The sequence below is a fragment of the Chionomys nivalis genome, chromosome 11 (genome assembly GCF_950005125.1).
Source record: "Chionomys nivalis chromosome 11, mChiNiv1.1, whole genome shotgun sequence".
In the NCBI taxonomy this organism is placed as follows: domain Eukaryota; kingdom Metazoa; phylum Chordata; class Mammalia; order Rodentia; family Cricetidae; genus Chionomys; species Chionomys nivalis.
In genome coordinates this window covers 40,199,527-40,219,052 of record NC_080096.1, presented here as the reverse complement: position 1 = coordinate 40,219,052, position 19,526 = coordinate 40,199,527, and the positions used below count along the sequence as shown (strand labels likewise).

General features: G+C 51.9%; 1 protein-coding gene across 2 annotated transcripts in view; it reads left to right on the top strand.

Annotated features, from left to right (window-relative positions):
* Glis1 (GLIS family zinc finger 1) overlaps window positions 1-19,526 on the top strand; it is a 187,921-nt gene that overhangs the window by 18,548 nt on the left and 149,847 nt on the right. The window lies entirely within an intron of this gene.

Below are 19,526 nucleotides of genomic sequence, written 5' to 3'. Positions count from 1 at the left end.
GCAAGGCCAGTCCGGAGCCCAGCTCTGTCCTCTGTTAACTCTGCCTCTTTCACTGCCTGTGTGCTGCAATGGCCCCACAGTTCTGAGTCAGCCAGTGAGCCTGTCCCCTTGGCAGGACCTTTACCCAGCCTCTTCTCTGAGCTCCCCTTGCCCTAACTGACTCAGGTTTGCTTGCCTGTCATTCACCGGTGAGGCCCACCTCTTCCCCAGGTCTTTCCTCCACCGCGGCCCTTGTCATTACTCAGTATTGGTCATCCTTTACTCTCCACCGTGAGAACGGCACAAGCAGCTAGCCCTAGCAGGGCTGCAGTGTCTGCGGCAGCTGGCCTTGATGACCAGGTGGGTGGAGCCCTCTGACAGCTCCCTGTTCCTCTCTGCTGTGGTGGTCCAGGCTGCACGTCTACCTCTCTAGGGACCCCGGACTCCTCCTCCTCCGTGGACCTAGCACAGCGTGAGGCCGAACCTCTGTTGATAGGAATAGACACACATTCTATTTCTGGTTAATCTTGTGTGGGCCTTAGCATGGGGTAGGAGAAGATTGGGGGGTGGGACAGGGAGCAGAACTGGACCTTCATGGCCCCGAATTTTCACTATTTTGCTGTGTAAGTACTGGTGATATTTGTCATGTGTACACTGGAGTGCTAATCTGTGTCTGGACTCCTGTGAGGCCTGGGTCAGATACTGGAGAAAGAAGGCCTTTTCAAAACACAGCTGTGGTAGTGTGTTACGGTAACCATGCTGCCCTTTGTGTACAGTGCCCCTGGTGGAGATCCCGGGTACCACACCCATCTTGCTGCTGAAGAAACTGGCTTGCTGAGGTTGAATGACTGGGGGACCATGCTTAGGCCTGCTCTGCCTCTGTTTTCTTAGGCTCAGCTCTGTCTCCTGCCAGTTTTGGACTTATATGTCTTCAGAGTGACAACAATAAAAAATCCCAATTGCTGTTTCCAGTTTATATTTTCTCAATTAGTGGGTTTTTTTTTTTTTGGTGTTTTTTTTCCCTCTGAGAATTTCGTGCAGTGTATTTTGACTGTACTCTCTTCATTCTCCCAACTTCTACACATCTAACTTTGTGTCCTTTTGAGAAACATCAAGTCTTGTATACTCTTGGGCATCTGGTCTTCCACTAGAGGGAAGCTGGTCTGCCGGAAGACACACCTCCCAGAGCCTATCAGTGGTCAGTAGCTCTTTGGGTAGGGGCAGGCTCCATGCTCGTCTCCCCTCTTCAGGCTGGGATTGTGTCTGGATTGTACAAGTCCTATGCATGCTGTCACCTGCTGTCACCGCTGCTCTGAGCTCATATGTACAGCTGTCCTGCTGTGTCTGGAGAACACAGCAGTTATCCACCAACTTTGGTTTTCCAGTCTTCCCACCTCCTATCCTGTAATGATCCCCGAGTCTTTGAAGGAGAGGTGTGATATAGATGTCCTATTAAAGTCTGGGCATTCCATAGTCTCATTTTCTCTGCACCTAAGTCGGTTCTGGGCATTAACCTCCATCTACAGAAGACTCTTCTCTCCTGAGGACTGAAGGATGCGCTAATCTGTGGGTATAATGATAAGTCATCGGGAGTCCCTGACACTCTGGCTTTGGCAGAGTAGTAATAGTAGCGTCTTCCCTGGGGACCTAGGACCTATCTGGCTGCAGGTTTTTGGTTGCAGTAATGATGCTTGGTACAGGTTGCTTCTTGTGTTCATTCAGAAAGTGGTTGCTTACTCCCACAGCACCCATGCCACCTTTGCACCAGTGGGTGTGTTTTGCTTGACTGCTCTTCTTTGCCGCTGTTAGATTTCACAGCTGGATAAGGTTGATGATGACTCTGCTCTGGCAGCCAGAAGGGATGACATTTCCAAGTGAGTACTGGCTTGATTTCGCCATGTTCTGTGACTCAAGCATGTAGTATCTTCAGGAATGGGGTTTACCACTTAGTGTTTTTACCTTGTCTAGATCTTCTTCTTCTTCTTCTTCTTCTTCTTCTTCTTCTTCTTCTTCTTCTTCTTCTTCTTCTTCTTCTTCCTTTTTCTTCTTCTTCTTCTCCTCCTCCTCCTCCTCCTCCTCCTCCTCCTCCTCCTCCTCCTCCTCCTCCTCCTCCTCCTCCTCCTCCTCCTCTTCCTCCTCCTCCTCTTCTTTGCTTTATTTATTATGTATACAGTATTCTGTCTGCATGTGTCCCTGCAGGCCAGAAGAGGGCGCCAGATCTCATTACAGATGGTTGTGAGCCACCATGTGGTGCTGGGAATTGAACTCAGGACCTCTGGAAGAATAGCCAGTGCTCTTCTGAGCCGTCTCTCTAGCCCCTGTCTAGATCTTCTTAAACTGGGGGTCCTGTAGCCGAATGTGGGGGTTATGGCAGTAGTAAGAGTTTTCCAAATATACAATGATCAGAAATTAATTCGGAATCTAAAATGTAAGACTCTGTGGTGTTTTGGGTATGCACACCTTGGTTCTAAATACACAACACACGTGTTTACATTGCTGTACAGTCACGCCACACAACACCAGCAAATGCTGCCCGAGACACCTCAATTCAGATTCAAGACAGTTGTATGTTATAAAAATGCAGAGTTTTAGTGTGCATACAGTTTTTTTGCTTTTACAGAAGCATAATGGTTTAATTATAGAAAGAAAATACTTTAATATTTTCCTACTGTCATTTCTTAGCACGTACCAAGTTATATATCTTTGGAGTATACTGCCTTAGAATGATGTTAAAAATTGCTGTGTAAGTTGCTGACTTGTTTCATTTCTTTTAAAAAATGAATGTCTGTGTTCTCTCCTATTAAAAAAATTATTAGATGAATTTTGATTTGGGATTAGAACAAGATTTCCAGCCATTTCTGAAATGGCCCTAAACATACTTTTGCCATCTTGTACTATATATGACCCGCCCAGCAGGACCTAAGTTATTCCAGGGTCTGAAGAGGCACTATCTGAAAGACATGGGAGAGAGAGAGAGATGGACGCCAAGCAGTATTCTTTTTTGTCAAGGCATCCCTTTATTGAAGCAAGTTTTATGTCTTATATACTCCTCAGTGAGGAGCTCAAGCAGGGGGAACTGAGGAAGGGGGGAGGGGGGAAAGAAAGGAGGGGCTCGGTAGCTAGGCAACTAAGCAGGTCAGTTGCAAGGTCAGTGGCTAGAGCACCTGCTGTTAGTGATAAGCAGCAAACAAAGAAGACACTCTGAGGTGCCCTCTGAAGCTTGAATCTCCAAGGTCAGTATACAATGTCTTAGTTAACTTTAAGTTTTCTGTCTCAAGATTTCCACCTCAAGGCCCTGTGAGACGTGAGAAAGGAGAAGCCTGAAATGGCTCCTGACATATATATTTATGCAAAGTGGCAATTTCAGCATGGCATGTTATAAAGTCAAAATATAAATCAACTCTGAAATATGTTGAAGATGTTTATATAAAAACTCCTTATAGCCGGGCAGTGGTGGCGCACGCCTTTAATCCCAGCACTCGGGAGGCAGAGGCAGGCGAATCTCTGTGAGTTCGAGACCAGCCTGGTCTACAAAGGGAGTTCCAGGACAGGCTCCAAAGCTACAGAGAAACCCTGTCTTGAAAAACCAAAAAAAAAAAAAAAAAAAAAAAAAAAAAAAACTCCTTATATAAAGATAAGCACATCCACCTCACTAGTATGTAAACACACTTACACACTTTCATCTTTAATAAATGGTAAGCTTATATGTAAGCCAAAGAATTGTTTTTAAATGAATTTTTTATGATTTATTATTAACATTAAATGTTTGGTTTGTTTTTTAATTTATTTTTTCCTTTATTTTTATTTTATGTGTGTATGTGTATGTCTGTGCACCACATGTGTGCAGTGCCCGTGGGAGCATCAGCTCCCCTGGGACTGGAGTTACCGATGATTGCGAGCTGTCTCTCCAGCCCGTTTATCAGTCAGTGTTTGATTTGCATCGCTCTTTTACATCTTTGTGCCTGGAATCATGTAATAATTTCTCAGGCAGACAGAGTGGCAAGTAGATAAAGTTTGAGAAGCCCTGGCACAGGCAGTGAATGGGGGAGGTTGGGGAGGTGGAGGGCGGGAGGGTCTTAGTTCCTCCTGGTCTTGTATCCTAAGGCTCAGGTGGCAGGCATGCTATGAAGAGGCTGCCAGGCCCCCGACCTTGTGGGAAACCTTCCTTCTGTTCACTGACTAGGCAAGGACTTCCTTACCCCTCAAAACCTGGCTCAGGCCAGCCTACTGCTGAGACCCCTGCTGTAGCAGGACTCATTAAGACCCTGCATCCCCAGGCTTCATCACTGGCAATCACCTGCCACAGTGTTGGTCACAGTGAGCAGGTTCTAAGTCCACGTCCTAAGCAAAGGACAGGGCCCAGCACATAGGGCATAGGTACAGTGAGCACCCCCAAATGAGTAAATCACTGGGGTGCTTCAGACCTATCCACAAGACCAGGTAGTCAGATACAGGCCTGCCTCCTCCCCTGCCCAGGACTTAGAACCTGCTGCATTGGGAGCAAGTAGCTTTGTGCCTTGCCGGGGATCCAGCATTGTGGCAGAGCTTCAGGAAGCACCGCTGAAGGGAAGGATAGATCATGGCCTGGGAGTGTGGGCTTCTGTGCTAGACACTGGCAAAAGTTAGGTGTTGCCAGAGCAGAGGTATGGCTGAACTTGCCTGGGATGAGTCTGGAAGGGACGATTGGCCTTAGTGTGTGCTTGGCCTTGAATGTTCCTCAGAGGACGACAGAGTTAGACCAGGTTCTCAGGCCGTGTCAGTGAAGGTAGGCCCAAACGTCCCATTCAGTGAGGAACCTACTGAAACACAGAGACCCCAAGGAACTAGGTTAAGGCCACACAGCAAACCAGAGGGGAGCGTGGACTGAGAAAACCATGTTACACGTCAGGTCTGGAGCCACGTGATTCCATTAGGCCAGCGAAACAGTTCGTTTCCCCATGGCATCTCCATTAGCTAGCAAACAAAGGCTCTAGGAGGTACAGACCCTTGACTAAGACCAGGAAGAACAGAACTGGGCCATGCCTTTCTGTGTGACTGGCTACCCATCCTGAACTCAGCTGCGCTCTGCACCCAGCGGATAGGCAGGGCAGGGTGAGCTTGTACTTGAAGGTGGAAGGGTGGTCCCAGAGGAGAGAGCGCTAGAGAATGGCGTGGTTCGGCTAGGCTTCAGGAAGATTCCACCAATGCTGTGGTCACTAAGTTCTTACATGAACCTGGACAGGAAGTACTTCATTCTTCCTCTGTCGGGTTTACTTGCCGTTCTAGTAGATGGTCTGGAAGGTCCATGCAGAGTCTGACTTGTATGTGTCACGCTGGATTACAGAGGTGCTGGTGGGTGGTTCAGCCCCGAAACCACAAGTGTTTTCCCTTTGGCCTGTCTGTAATCGGGTGTGGGTAGTTTGCATGCTGTGGACGATGCAGACAGAGACACTTGGTGTCAGGAGGCAGAGGGGTGGCAGTTGTGTTGGGGCGGGGACTGACCAGCCTCTCCGGCTTGGCCACCACGGTTGACTCCACCCCACATGTGATTCTGATTAGGGGCCTGTGTAAAAGTTACCTAAACACCACTCTAATTACTCTGTTTAGGAACATTCACATGTGTGGGAGGGTGCCTGGCACTGGCTTCCCACATGTGCTGGGGGTCCGCAGGAGGCACCGCGTTTGCACGAGCGTGACAGGCACCGGCGGGGGAGCCTGTGGGACAAGTCAGGGAGTCCTTCCCTGGGTTCCAGGGTCCTGGCTGGTCCTGGTAGGCTTGGCTGTTCTGGGCACCGCTTCTGGTGGCATTGAAGAACTCGTCGCTCTGCGCAGAAGCGAATGTTCTTGGGATTGAGTCGGGAGACGTCCCTCAACTTTCAGAGCCGTTCTTCATGCGTGCCCGCCAGCCTGTCTTCTGCAGGCTTAGTGAGGGTGAACGAGCGAGCGGCTCTCAGGGCTGCACAGCGCAGTACATACTGAATGCAGAGTAAAGGCTATGGGCTGTCCCTTATGATGGCTAAGGCATATGCCTGCCTATTCCTACCAGAAGAGAGATGGCATCTGGGAACGTGGCAGCAGAGTGCCCTCTGCCAGCTGAATTGCAGCTTCAGGGGTGTGAGCCCTCTGACCCAGTCTATAGTTACCCGTAGACCGGCCTCCTGCTTTTCTTTTGTCCAAGGACTCATCTTTTCTCATTCTGACACTCATGTGCCCCGTGTTCCTTCATGACTGCCACCAGCAAGCCTGTCACCCATCCAGCTGCCTACTCGGCTTTTACCCCGCACATCTGTTTTCTCACGCTTGGCACCTACTTGTATTTTACCCACCTACCCAGCCATTCATCCACAGACCCCCCCCAAGTTTTGTTTTTTAGATTTGTATATTTTATTGCATGTTAAATTGTTTTGCTTGCATGAATGTCTGTGTACCATGGCCGTGCCTGGGACTTGAACTGTGGACAGCTGTGAGCCTGTGGGTGCTGGGAATCAAAGCTGGATCCTCTGCAAGAACAAATACTCTCAACCCCTGAGCCAGTCCTCTAGCTCCTGAGCCACAGACAGTCAGCCTGTCGCAGACCCTGCTCTGGTTCTGCCTTAGGCAGGAAGTGCTCCTGCATTGGGGCTCAGAGGGGAATTTTTCTGTGTGATGTGAAGGAGGACCGAGCAGCACCCCGACTTTAGTGATGAGTCAAGAGCGCTGTTCAAGTGACTCATTCATCTGTACGCTCGCTTATCTGTTATTCATGGGCTCAGTTATCCGTGCACCGGCTCTCTAGCCCACCTGCTCATGTAGGTAGTTAAGTACCAGTCTTGCCACCTGGCTGCCAGAACTATTTAGCCTCCGGCTCCCCACCAGTTTGTCCCCCCCCACACACACAATCAGCAGGGTCTGACACGTGGGAGGCTGTATTTCAGGTGTGGGACACGCGTAGGTTCTTGAACTTGATCTCAAAGATCCCTCCATTCTCTTAATATACAGAGGCAGAAGGCAGGGCTCCCGTTCTCATTCAGCAAATCCGTTCTGCTCCACAGTCACCGAGTGCCACTGTCGACTGGTGACCCTTTTCTGGCAAGGGTTGCTGTTACTAGAGTTGTCAGTGTGGACTTTATATCCTGGTAGAGACAGAATAAACAAGGAAATGCTTGTTGCTGTGGAAAGTGCCCCTGTGTGCTGGGTGTGGGCCAGGCTGCCTCGGGAGAGATCCAGCTACATGTGGGCAGAGGCAGTCTATCTAGACGCTGCTGGGTTCTAGGCTGGCATGCACCTTGACAGCAAGGACAGCAGGCGGCCAGAGGGACAGCTGAGAAAGCCTTCCTGTGGAAGGGAAGCCAGCACTTGTCTCAGAGGATGGTCCAGGAAGAGTGATGGGCCATAGTACCGGGGTCCTGCTGAAGCATGCTTACTACCTTTGGTTCCTATATTCTGATGGTTGGGCACTGAGTATAGGCCCAACTTGCAACCTGCTGGATGATGCCTGTGCTGAGCCCCACCCCCAGCACCACGTCAGAAAGGATTGTATTACAACGCCAGGACTTTTCCTGGACTGTGACTCTGAGGCCTGTGAGTTTCATAAGGAGACATACCTATAGGATGCTTTATGGTAGTATTCTAGAACATACCAAGTGATTAGTGATTCCTGTAACAATCCTGTGGGCAAGGATTGCTCTTCGTCTATCTGAAGACCTCCTTTCTGCTGTGCCACACTGCCTCCAGCCCTTGCTCTCCACCCAAAGACACCTTCCTGCTGCATCACACACCCCTACCTTTGCTCCCCACCCAAAGACCACCTTCCTGCTGCATCACACACCCCTACCCTTGCATCACACACCCCTACCTTTGCTCCCCACCCAAAGACCACCTTTCTGCTGCATCACACACCCCTACCCTTGCTTCCCACCCAAAGACACCTTCCTGCTGCATCACACACCCCTACCCTTGCTTTCCACCCAAAGACACCTTCCTGCTGTATCACACACCCCTACCCTTGCTTCCACCCAAAGCTGAAGGAATTACTTTGCTAGGGTGAGTGGATTTGAGCATTGAATAGGACCAGCCCAGTTCGTGCTGGGGTGCATGAACCCTATCTTTGTCAGCATGTGGTCCTGAGTGGCAGAGCTGGGTCTTGGATCTTAAGTTCACTGACTCCCCAGACTTCCCCTGCTTTTCCTTGTCTGCACTTCAGGACTCTTGGAGTGCTGCAGAGGAAGGGGATGGGGAGGAAAGCCCAAGGCTGTTACTATACCATCCTCCCCTGTGTCCTGCGTGTGAGGAAATGGTGGAAAGCCCCCCTTAAGAAAGATGCCTACAGAGCACTCTTGCCCTTCCTCATTAGGGCAGCTGGGTACTGGTCGAGTTAGGTGTGCTGTGACTTGGCAGGTGCTGCCAGGTATGCTGTCTTTTGGTGAACGGCTCTGCACTGGCACCGTGCACACAGACCAGTCCCGCCTCCCTATTAATTATGAAGTCTTAGAATGGTCCCAACTATCCCCCGGATTCCTGCTCATGAAACTGCGCAGGTCAGAGGCCACACATGTTTTGCTTTTCCTATTTGAGGTATTATGTGTTCAAGGTAGATTTATGCTACAACCTTTGTTTATTGACTTGTACTTTTCCCCGTGAACCTGATGGAACATGACAGACGATATTTACAAGGCACGTGTTTCCGATTAAATCATGTGAGACATTAAAGCCCGATAAATGAAAGCCGCTTTGAAAGGCCAAGTTCAGAGAAGGAGGCAATCCCTGGCGGGGCCTTGAAGGTGGAATCGTCCCTTCAGCTGGCTGCAGAAAGTGCTGTAGATGGCAGGCAGGCCCTTTGCCAGGCTGGGGCCATTTGTCACCATTTCCCAGCCAGGGAACCAAGGCTGCTTAAAACTCTGAAAAGATGGACCCGAAGAGCCTGTCCTCCCTCTGCGTAGGCAAGAGGGACAGATGCTTCTTGAGTACCTGCTCTGTACTGGGCTCTGTTACCCGAGAGAGGGCTTTCCTTCCTCACTTTTATCCTTCAGCAGGAGAGCCTAGCGACTCTGAGTCTGTTGCCATCTAGGGGATGAGATCAAAGTGGAAAGAATCAGACGTGCTCCCCCATCCATAGGATCCTCCGCTTTCACTATCTGTGACCCTGGGCAAGCTTCTTAACCTCACCATCTTGGTTTCTTCACCTGTGAAATGGCAACAATAACATTGTCTCTTTCGGTGAGCTCCATGGGACATAGGCTCATGTTGTGTTCATTATTAAGAATATGCTTTCTGAGAGCTGGAGGGATGACTCAGTGGATAAGGGCAATGACTGCTCTTCCAGAGGACCTGGGTTCAAATCCTAACATCCACATGGCAGTTCACACCTGTCTGTAACTCCAAGATCTGACACCCTCACCTAGACATACCTGCAGGCAAAATGCCAAATGCACATAAAATAAAAGTAAATAAATTTAAAACAAAAAACATATGCTTTCTATGGACACTACAGGCACACAGTTGTAGCCGTGATCCAGGCCTTCTGGCCACAAAGCTTTTTCCAGTGTTAGCCAGGTGGTTCTGTTAGGTGATGCAGGGTAGCCAGTGGCCGCCAAGTGTGGCCTGGCCGCCTGCTGCAGCAGGCTGTGGAGCTTCCCTCGGGCTTTCCCTGGAGTGCTGTTGGGACATCTTGGTAGGCAGGCTTGCCTACTGGAGTCTTTCTGTGGAGGTCAATTATGGGATTTGAGCAAATCTGAAAAGTGGAAACAGCTTGGGGTGGAGACCGCACTTCCCTCTTCCCTTTCTCCTCTCTGTCTGTCTTCCTCTCAGGAGAAGTCTTAGGGTACCACTGACCCCAGGGTTGTTACAGCCACAGTCACCTTGACCTCTCCTGGATAACCGGTGGCAGGAGCCCTGCAAGCTTATGGGGTAGTTTCATACTTACAAGTTTCTGTTTAGGATTTTGGGCAACTTGGAGGCAGAGAGTCCTCCCTCCTCCGTCTCCCAAAGGAAGAAGACCTTGCTTTCAAAACTCTCTGTGGAAGGGCCTTCATCTTCTCTCACCAGCCATTTTCCTGGAACTTGGGCATCCTGTTCCTTTGGCGATACAGAGTTACCTGTGAGGTGCAGGTATTGACTGTAGAGGTGTTCTGCTTTGCCAGTTCTTAGCTGGGTCCCTTGGGCAGGTAGCATCTCTTCCCCTGGCCTTTGTGTCCTCTTGAGAAATAACTGCTATGGCAATCAGATGCCGTTGGGTTGAGGGTTCTGGATTAGGACTGATACCGTGATAGGGTCTGCTCATCTGCCTAGGAGTCAGCAAGGCCGAGGCACAGCCCAGGTAGCACAGTGCCTCCTTCTGGTCCCCATGTACCGACTCCCCTTTTGGGTGGTCATCTCCCTTCCATGGCCTCCCTTACTTCATCGGCAAAACTGGTAAAGAAGCCCGCTTCTGCCTCTCCCAGGTTGTCGAGGGAGGAAGCCCTGGGAAACTGCAGATGGCAGGTTGCCATGATGGGCATGCTTGTCATGGGAGGTCACATCAGGTCACAGCTCACACTTGACTCCTTAACCTCACCGCCACATTCATGGTGTGACATGGGTCTCCTCCACTCCCAGGCCCTGCTTGCAGGGAGACACTTGTCTCTGTTCAGGGTTCAGTGCTTTTGGGTTCCACAGAGCCAGGGCCTCACCCTATGCTGCTGCCCACCCTTGGAGAGACCATGACTCCTGGAAATCGGATACGTGTGAAGGCCCCTCAAGTTCCCTCTGTCCTAAAGTCAGCTAGCTCTCCCCCTCCTCCTTCAGCACTGTCCACTGGAGGTAGCGGGCTGTGGCTGTGTGGGAGAAGAGTGGGGAGTCCCCTGAGCAAAGGTAAGAGACTAGCTTGGTTTTAAACGGTTAAGTACACAGCCTTGAAACTAGCTCTCCCGGTCAAGTTTCTTCTCTTCTGTGTCTTGGTGTCTGCAGCTACAAGATGAGATTGGTAAACCCCTGCACTACCCCCGCTCCACATTCGCCATAGGTGGCTAAGAGCCAAGTCTCCTGAGACTCCATAGGTGGCAAGAGCCAGTTAAAAGTGCTATTGGGCAAGGTTCTGTGGTGAGCCTGGTGGGCCTGGGGGATCGCGGTGGCCTGCAGTGAGTGGACAGTTCCCCCAGGTGAGGAGAGGATTTGCGAAGGCCATGTGCTGTCTTCAGTGCCCCGTGGGACCGAGGACCGAGCGAGAAAGTGTTTCTGTAGGTGGGGCTGATGCTCGGAACAAGCTAAACAAATCCCCCTTATTGAAGAATGTCGCTCGGGGCTGGGCTTGATTAAAATTGGAAAATCTAAGTACCTTAACTGTGCGGTTTTGGTCATGGAGTCGGAGACCACAGAGGGTCAGAGATGGTGGTGGGCCATTCAGCACCCTGTTTATTAGGAGGGGTAAGACTGGAAAACCCCTCTTGCTCAGCTCTCTGGTGACTTTGGGTTGGGAAGTTGTGCAAGAGTTTGCTCTGTGGACCCTGTTTTTCTGAGGGTCCCCCGGTGCTACCCCAGTTGGCTCAGGGAAGGGAGCACAAGGGCTTTTGGGCATCTCTGTTGTCTTCCGTTGCTCAGTGCTATCTCCTCTCCTGTCAGATGGGGTGCAGCCTGTGCCCGGTTAGTATAGAGTGGTAGGGTAGAACTGGGTACAGACGGCAGTGTGGCACTCCTGGAGGCTCCACAAGACGGGATGGCATTGCTGTTTGCATCCAGCTGGCAGGGGTGCAGAGGGGCAGTGCCCAGGGGCAGTGCTCATGCATCCAGGGTCCAGCTGACTTTGAAGCCCAGATCTGCTCTGCACACACTGGGGTGACGAGCTGTGGTGGCTTCTAGTGCCTTCACTCCCTCATGGCATCACAGGGAGGAAAACACCACACTGGTCAAGTCTCATTTGACCATTTATGGCCACTCAGGATATTTGCGGACACCTGGGCTCTGTGACTCAGGGCAGTGGGAAGAGATGCCGGGCCCTTGGCTAGGAGGATCAAGTCAGCTATGGCTCTTTTCTGGTCCTACCCGTAGGTGAAGACTGCTGTACACTTGCTAGACCCAGCTTTGTTCTTGACCTTGGCTCAGGGGGAGTAGGTACCAGGGAACGGAAGGGAAGGGGAGGGGAAGGATTGTTTTTATCCCTGTTTTTTCAGATGAGGACAGAGGCTCAGTGACCCCTGGATAGCTGGCCTGTGGGAGACTAGTGCTTCTTATAGTACATGCTGCAAGTCTAGTCTCAGGTCAACCCTTTTGGATGTACGGGGGTGGTGGGGTGGTGAGGGACTTGAGAGGCAACCACTCATGGGCAGACACAGGGAGGCAGAGCATGCCTGGGCTTCCTGACTGCTTTCCATAAACACTAAATGTTGACTGTGTGGCTGGCATCGGTGGGCAAGGCAGACCGTGGAGGCAGCTGGTCTCTGATGGCAGTGACAAACACGGGGGGAACACCCGTTTAAAGCCAGCTGTGTTTGTTGTAGCATCTCCCTGTCCGATGGCTCACGACAGCGCTCTGGAGCTGGACTGCAGGGTTTGAGCTGTTTCTGCTGCTGCTGTTGTAGCCACTTTGATCTGTCTCCGTTTGTGCATCCCTACCCTGAAGGCAATTATAAAATTTAGAACAGACCCGCCCCAACACCAGAGCTCAGTGAGATTGACAGACAGGGGGGAGGACTTCGGGTAGAGAGGAACCGAGGGGAGAGGACTCTGGGAGACTCTGGCTCTAGAGTTCTCTGGGAGGGAGAGATGACAGTTCCAGATCAGGAATTCTGATCTCTCCCATGTGAGCTCCCGCTTCACACCACCCACATGACTGTAATCAAGATGGAAGGTAAGGAGAGCTGATGAGGGTGTGGAGAACCTGGACCACTCTACCCCTACACTGTCAGATTAAAACGTGCCATTCCTCAAAGGGTGACCACCTTTTGAGCCAGCCTCTACAGCCCTAGGTCTGGACCCAGGAGGACAGAAGATGTGTGTCTACACAAACTTGCTCACAAGGACTAACAGCTGTAGTGCTTACCACAGCCAGTCAGTGGAAACAGCCGAAATGTCCCGTGGCTGACCATGGGGTGGCTATGATGGAATATCACTCTAGCCATAGCGGCCACGAGGTGCCGTGACAGATTCCTGCGACAGTGTGAATGTACAGAGGTACCTAGGAAACATCCTGCTGTGGGAAAGAGGCCAGATGAATATGGGCAGTGTATAGTGTGTAACTCCATTTACACAAAATGGCCCGAATGGACATAGGTACCGGGACTGGGAGGCGGGCAGCGGGGTGACTGCTCAAAGGTTTCTTGGGGGCGCTGACGATGTTCTGGAGCAGACAGTGGTGACGGGTGTTGCTCTGACTATAGGAAAACCACCGGAGTGCACCTTCAGAGAGAGAGAGAGAGAGTCGTGAGATGCACATCGCAGGGCAATTTCAAGCAAGGGTGCTGGGTCTATGGCGTAGGCCTGAAATCTCCATACACGGGACTGAAGCAGAGGACTGCTAGTTCTGGGTCAGCCTGGGCTATATAACATATGCACGCACCTATGTCAAACAGACAAACAGACAAGCAAACACCAGAAGGACAAAGCCCTCTCTGAAGCTGTCACTCCGCTCACCCCGTGACACAGCTGGCTGCTCTCTCTAGCTCTGCTCCAGGGTGGAACAAGGCCTATGGCTTGCCTGCTTTTCTTTCCCTCTTTTCCTTTAGGGGGTCTTGTTGTGTCCCCGCTGGCCAAGGACTTGGGATCCTCCTCCCGCCTCAGCCTTTCAGTGCTGACTGTAACCCCACCCACCTGCTGGCTTCCTTCTTAGTGCATTGCCTGCACCAAGAAGCACCACACAGAGGCAGTAATGGAAGAAAGTGAGAATGGGCCCTGTGACTGGTGGCTGTGAGGGCAGAACGCACAGAGAAACATGGGGGAATAAGGGAGGCAGGAGCGGGTAGGAGGTGAGGGCTGTTGGGAAATAGAGGTAGGGTGAGACCTACCTGAACAACAGGGTTCCCCAGGCTGAGTGCCTGTATCCTATAGTGATCCCGGTGACTGGGATATGGTGGACAGTCATGGGGCTGTGACCCTGGCTGAGTGCATCTCTGGACTTTGGTCTCCACATTGGAGCAGCCCAGCTCGGAGTCCTAGCTTTTGGTCGTGAAGGCTTGGATTTGAGTCTAACTCTCCTACTGTCTAGCGGCCTTTGCTCATCAGGCAGCCTCTGTTGTGTGAGTGTCCTCTTTAGGCAGTGTGGGCTGTGGCAGGCGCACTCTGGACTGCATTGTTTCCTCGGCCAGCTCACGTGTCTCGAGGGCCTAATCCCCAGTGTGATGGTATTTGGAGACGGATCCTTTAGGAGGTAATTGGGTTTGATGAGGTCACAAGGGCAGGTTACAGGGATTACTGTCTCTAGAAGGAGAGACACTGGGCAGCCTGCTTCCTGGGTCCCTGCTACGTGAGCTCAGAGCAAGGAGGCAGTATTTACATGGTAGGCCTCGTCTGACACCTACCATGCTGCACTTTGATCTTCAACTTCTCAACATCCAGAACCTAGAAATAACGGTTTGCTGGCTAAGCCTCCGTCTGTGGTGTTTTCTGACTCAGACTGCTAAGGACTGAGAGTAGCAGTGGAGGCAGCTGGGGCAACATGGCACTTAGCATGAGACCGGCATGCCTGCTGTTACCTGGGACTGGTGTGTGCATGTGTGTCTCTCTCTCTGTGTGTATTTGTATGGGTCTGTGTATCTTCGTGTCTTCACGTGTCTGTGGTATGGCTGTTGACAGTCTCAGATACAGGATTCAGGGGAGCATGGCACTTTGCATGAGATCGGCATGCTTGCTGTTACCTGGGATTGGTGTGTGTGTGTATGTCTTTGTGGGTCTATGTATCTTCGTGTCTTTGCGTGTCTGTGGTATGACTGTTGACAGTCTCAGGTAGAGGATCCAGGGCAGCATGGGACTTTGCATGAGGCTGGCATACTTGCTGTTACCTGGGATTGTTGTGTGTGAGCGCGTGTGTGCTAAAATATGTGTGTAGGTGAGTGTGTGCACCGTCTATGTGTCTTTGGCCAGTCACAGATTGAGAGGATCCAGGTTGAGGGACTTGGAACCCATAAACTGGCATATCTGTGAAGGGGTGAAGCTTTTATGGACTAGAAGCACTGATAGACTTGGTGGAGAGCAGCATGGGCCAAAGTGTGGGAAACTTGGTGAGGGTGCTGGGCAGGCATAGCAGGCCAGGATGCCCTGGTTGGAATGCTGTCTGTGTGGCCCACCAGGAAGGAGCAGTTGGGCTGCAGGCCCCTAGTACCTCCATCTGAGTGGCAGCTGCTGAACAGCATTTCCAGGTTAGGTCCTGAGTTCAGATGTGGGCAGTGTGGTGACCTGGTAGCTCTGGGAGGGCAGGGCTCTCACCTGTGGCTGGAGCAGTGGCTGGCTTTGCCTCTGAAGACCCTGGGTTGCAGAGAAGGTCTCTTTTGCTCCTGCACAGGCCCAGCACCCAGGATTCTCCAGACAGGAGACTCCCGGCCTGGAACATATGTGTCATCTTCTGGATGGGAGGATGCTGCTGTGGCATGGTCCACAGTCTAAGGTGGTGAGCCCCTCAGACGTCTCCCCAGTACCAGTGTGTGGGAGAGCTTGCTTGGGAGGGTGCATGGGGTTTGCCCTGTGTCCTGTTTGTTTGCTGTCTGGTCTGGATGTGGGCAGGGCAGTGAGTCCTCGGAATGTTGGCCTGGGCAGCACAGTGGCTTCGCCCGGGGCGGAGAAGGGTAGACATCAGGATGCCTATAAAGCCTAGAGCCAGGAGCCTTCCAGACGTCAGAGGTTTGCTCACTAGAACAGCTCAGTCCTGGCCCTGCCCTGCAGCCCTGCACTTGACAGAAGGTGTAGGTCGTGGTGATTAGAGCCACCGGCAATTTTGGCCAGTCCATAACCTCTCTGTCCTCTGTTCTCTTGTCTGTGAGAGGTAGCGGCAGTTGGGTGTGTCTGAGGCTGTTGTTGGAGTGAAATGAGGTGGAACATGCACCTGTGGTGGCTGTAGTGCCCAGCTGAATCGGTGCTTAGTACACCTTTGCTGAACAGCTGTGTGGTGTGGAGGAGAGCCAGGCCTGCCAGGACGTTGCTGCTTCCTTGACGTTGTGCCGTCCAGGACGGCTCTCCTGGTGTGTCCTCTGCTGGGGATAGAGTAGATCCTGAACTTGCCCCAGAATTTTCAAACCAGGTTTGGGGCTCAGGAACAGACAGTAGCTTCCCAGAGGAAGGCCTGCTAGGCACTGTGTTTTGAAGCATGGACTGTGGTTCTGTCAGAGTTGAATTTTGGGGTGACTTAGAAAGGCCCTTGAATGCTGAGCTCCTGAGAGCTCTCAAATCACCCCAAAGATCTCGGGTTGGTGACCCCTCGCTGGCATTACTATCTCCCCTGCACCTCGCTTAGCAGGTATCTCATCACGTCATCCTCAGGGTTCTGCTCTGACTCTTTGCTGCTTAGGTAACATGCAAAGGCGCACGTTCTGTCTCCTCTGGCTCCCATGCATGTCTGTAGAGGAGATAACTGCTAGGTCACCAGTTCACCAATAAACTCAGCCTGCAAATGGTAGACGTACCTCTTGGAGATGCTGAGCACCGTAAGGTAAAATGGAGGGGTGTCCACAGCAGAGCCATGGGTGGGGCAGGGTGCTCTGGTCCCGGCCTGTGGCTATTTCCAGAGGCTGGTTCCAAAGGAGAAGGGAAGAACTTGGGTGCAGGTTATTGGAGGGAGTGGGCCTTGGAGCATAGGTCAGATGCCAGCGTGGGCAAAGGTCCTGAGGTGGGAAACAGGCAGCTGATGTGAGGAGCACCTAGGGTGCCAGGGAGAGAGAAGAATGAGACTGGAGAGCTTGAGCACCCAAGTGTTGGTGGAACAAGGAGGTTTGGGGCAGCGCTCTGTAAGATTGGTGTCTGCTCTGGTGCTTCTGAGGAGGAGTGGGAAGGGCATTCATCAGCATCCAGGAGGGGGCGGCCACAGGTCCTGTGTTTGCGGAAGGATAACTTGCTACATGACACCATTCTAGAAATCCTCAAGAGAGTCCTGCCTTTATGCAGGAGGCAATTCTTCTCTCATAGAAGTGCTAAAACATGGGTTTCAAGTGGGAAACAGGGATGTGTGATTCATTTCTCCTGTTGTTTGATCTGAGATCCTGAGGGAGAGAACAGGAAGGAATTAGTGAGCTCTAGATTGCAACTTAATTGCTTGAAGGAAAAATATTATTCTTTATTGTTAGCCATTAGCTGCTTCCAGTTTTCTTAAACTCTAGCCCGTGAGGAGCTCAGCTTTAGCCTCTTGGAGTTGGCTGGCTCCTGAGGACCAGGAGACCCTCAGCACTGGCCCACCTCATAAACAGGGCTTGAGAATTCTTACGTCTCAGGCGTCTGTGCTTAGGTGCAGCGTCCTGGCTGTGGATTCTGCCCCCGTGGTCCCAGGAAAGCTCCTGCCCTGGGGCCAGGCAGCCAGATCTACTCCTCAGGTGGAGGGTGCTGGTTCATATTTTATAGTGGGGTCGGGGGCAGTCTTCCTTCCAGGGTACTCACCAGTGATAACTCAGTACCCTGGTATTTAGCCACACCCTCCTCTAGCCCACTTCCTCTCTTTGTTTCTACTTCAGACTCTAAGTTCTTGTGTTCTGGAGTGATGCTTGGAGGGCTAGCCCTGCTCGTCCTGCCCTGCTCCATCCTGCCCTGCCACCTTCCTTGGATAGGCAGGCTCTGGGCCTCTCAGGGTACAGGGCGTAGGGTAGGGGCTAAATTCAGCCCTTTTCCTCTGTTGATTGTCCTTCCCTGATGGGTCTTGCATCCCCTGTCTCAGGGAAGGCCCAGCCGGGTCTATGAAGGAGACATGTCTATCTGTGAATGCAGTGTAGTGGCTGCCATGTGCATCTTGGTCGGCCTGGGATGTTGGGGTGGTAATACTGGGTAACCTGTCTGTGATTGCCCATGCCTCCCAATGTCCAGGCTCTGAACAAGGTGACACAGACAGAAGAGTCAGAGCTGGCCTGTTGGAATCACCTGCCTGGCCCGGGCTTTGCTGCTGAGGGTGCACGTCTGCCCTTCCCGAGTGCCCTCAGCACAGTTAGAGACTAGTCGCTCTAGAACTTATGCAGCTAGGCCAGCAGAACTTTACCCATCTAGCTGTGAGAAGCAAGAAAGCAGAGGAGACTAGGTGGGACCAGTGGCTTACAGACAGGAAGTGTGGCATGCTTAGCCTGAGAGGACCCAGCTCTGGTCATCAACTATGTGTAGTGTCTTTTGTTTTGGTTTTCATTCTTGTTACCCCCCTCTGCTCCATCTTGGCAACACTTACTCTGGAGCACCAGGCCTGGCTCCCCACATGCCTATACCATTCACTGCCTGCAGTGCGCACTCTTCTCCATTTGGGTAACTCCTGACGCCCATTTCAAGGCCACCAGAATGCCCTGACCCTCAGTCTGGGTCAAAGCCCCTTTCTATGATCCCCAGTCCGTCTCCACAGTGGTAGTCACCTGTGCAGTGATTTCCTATGTTCTGCCAGGGCAATTGTTTATGGAGTCTGAGATGATATCATTCCTGCATGGGACCCCAGGCTCCAGGCTTGGGATTGCCTGGCCTAGGGTACTAATAGCTGACGGTGCCTCCTCGTGTTTGAACCCCACCGTGATCCTCAAAGCTGCTCCATGCCCATGCCACTGGGCAGCCCAGCTATCTGTAGGCCAGGTAGCAACTGAGGCTCAAGGAGATGCCCACCTCACTGAAACCTCATCACTAGCCTGCAGCTAGGACTGTGTAATCAGTTGCCGTCTTCCTGTGAGATTCAGCTGCCTGGGATTGAAAGGTGTGTCTGGGTGGGGTGAGAGGCTGTAGTTCTGACTGGGACATGGGTCGTCCAGGAAGGGGTTGGGAAACTGGAGGATCATGCTAGACCTGGCTTAGTTGTTCTGGCCTCACAGACTGCTGGGAACCATCCCAGTGGTTGGCGAGAGCTGGTCATGCACTTCTATGAGTCTTAGAGGCTCTGTGTGTATGTGTGTGTGTGTGTGTGTGTGTGGGGTGTGTGTGTGTGGTGTAGGAGCAGCCTGTGGGGTCGAGAAGTTGGGATACTTACTAGAGTAGCAAGATGCCAGTGGACCAGTTTGGCCATCTGCGACTAGGCTGGCCATGGTGGTAGCTCCTGAGACTGAATGTCCTTGGACGATGACCCCAGTCCTTTCTGGTGAGACTGGGGCTGTGCTAAGCCATTACCGCTCTTTGCCTCAGTTTCCTTACCTGTTTCGATGAGTAATAGTAGCGGTGGAGGGGCTTTTTGGGAGGTGAAGTTGCCTAGAACATTCTGGGTACCATAGTGTTCCCTCCTCCCTACCACAGAACTGACCTCCATCTTTCTTATCTCCCAGGATAAGGGCCAAGGAAAGCTCCACAGGGCCAAGCAGACAGGCAGCTGAGCAGTGGGGGTGCCATGAAGAGCTGTGTTCTCAGGTGGCAGACCCTCTCTGAGGCCCAGGGATTAACATGTTTACCAAATGGCGGTGGCACCCTGGGCAGCTCTGGAGCCCAGAAATGCCCACCTGGAAGGCCCAAGCTGGCTGGTTCTGATGCCCCCAGCT